This window comes from Hipposideros armiger, unplaced genomic scaffold, assembly GCF_001890085.2.
Source record: "Hipposideros armiger isolate ML-2016 unplaced genomic scaffold, ASM189008v1 scaffold_20, whole genome shotgun sequence".
NCBI lineage: Eukaryota > Metazoa > Chordata > Mammalia > Chiroptera > Hipposideridae > Hipposideros > Hipposideros armiger.
The window spans coordinates 1,473,955-1,476,135 of NW_017731370.1; positions in this window are offsets into that span (position 1 = coordinate 1,473,955).

Here is a 2,181-nt window from a genome sequence, read left to right on the forward strand (position 1 = left end):
AGCCTGACAGCTGGCAAGTTGACAGACTCTTAGGCCTTGGGGAGCAGCGTGGGAAGGTTGCTGACTCATCTCCACTGTGCCCCGGAAGAAGAGCAGCTAAAGTCACAGACAACCTTAAAAGTTACAGAGTGGATAGTTATACTGTTAACAGTTTCTACTTGTTATACTTTGTTCTATTCCACATTGGAAAGATTGCTCCCTGCTTAGTAATAAGGGAATTGCTCCCTGATTAAAAAAAAAAAATGTTTCCTATATAACCAGTGTATATCCAATAAACGAGGTCTCAGTCTGCCAGCAGTCTGAGACTGCTCTTCCCAGCTTTTTCTCTGTCTCTTTCTTTCTTCATCTCCCACCCAATCCTACCAGGTGTGCTCTTGACTGACGAGTCAGGAGCGCTCGTTTGGCGCATGGGTTGCCTCAGTAATATCTCAGTTAATTCTCACAATAACCCCATGGCATACAGAGTATTATCACTCCCAATTTATATATTAGGATATTGAAGCACACACATAGGTTAAATAATTCATCCACAAATTAATTAACTCATCTAACAAGTGGCAGAACTGGGCTACAAACCAGGAGGTCTCGCTGCAAAACCAATGTCCTTAACCAAAACACTGAGCAGCTAGGAGAAAATTCCACTTAATTAAGATCCATGAGTTGTTCTTGAAACACAGCTGAGTCAAGATCTGTTGCCTGAGGCCACATTCCTCTCTTTCTATTGAGAAAGACACACGACCATATGGACTACCCTTTTTCCAACACTGATCAGAGAGTTTATTGTCATACAATGGTCTTCTCCAACCTCATTGATCCTAAGGCTGGAATAAAAAGTAGCCGGTCTAGTTCATTTGTTGCTTTCAGTTTTATATCCCACATATGAGTGAAATTATATGGTTTTCATTTTAGGAAGAAGAAGCTGAGAACCATAAGATTTCACTTATATGTAGGATACAAAACAGAAAGCAACAAACGAACAAGACAAACAAACAAAAAATCAGACACACACAATAGTTTAGTGGTTACCGGAGGGTAAGGGGAGAGAGGCGGGTGGTAGAAGAGGGGAAAATAGGGGTAATGTGGTGATGGAAGGAGAACTGACTGGGTGGTGAACACACAATGCAACATATAGATGATGTATTACAGAATTGTACACTTGAAACCTATATAACTTTACTAACCAATGTCACCCCAATACATTTAATAAAAAAAATACAAAGACCAATCATTAAAAAAATAACCAATCTATTACCAAAGATTTTTTTAAATAAAATTTTAATTTTGAAAACAGCACATTTATTGTAAAAACAAATTGGAAATTTCAAATAAATACAAATTTAAAGAGACTCATAACAGAACTCAGATAACTGCTGTTAACATTTTGATATATTTCCTTTCTGTTTTCCAATTTCTATTTTGTTTTTATTATCATTAAAATCATAGGCAATACAGCTTTATATCCTGATTTTCTCACTATTATATAATCAGTTTATTCCTGTGTCATTCATAAAAACTTTTGAACACATTTTTAAATGTTTGCAAAAAGATCATCTCCACAGATATAGAATAAATCACATTTTATAGAAGGACATCTAGTTGCTTCTATTTTGTTTCCTTTTATAAATAATTCTGCAATGAACAACTTTCTTACAATTTCCTTAGGATACCTTCCTAGAACAGAAATTACTGAGTTAAAAATAGATGATTTGTTAAAGACCTTGATATATATTTCCAGAAAGGTATTACATTACACACCATCACAGAGTCACACCCTGCACTGTCCCATGTTAGTATTCATTTTAAACATCATTTTATAATTTGATAGGTTATGAGTGGTATCTTCTATTTTAATTTTAATTTTATCAATTACATATATAGGAGATTCAAAATGATCTTATGTAAGAGAACATAGTAATTAATATAATATTAAAACAATATAATTCTAAAACAATATACTAATATAATAGCAGCTACCATTTATTGAATACTAACTTTGTTCTTGGCATATATTTAGGCCCTACATATACATTTAATCTGTATGACAACACTAGAAATTAAGTATTTTCTCTTCTGACCCACAGTTCAGGGAAGCTGAGGTTCAGATATATTGAGTTACTAGCCTAAGCTACAGAGTGCCCATGCTGGGGATACAAATCCAGGTCTGTCTGACACCAAAACTTA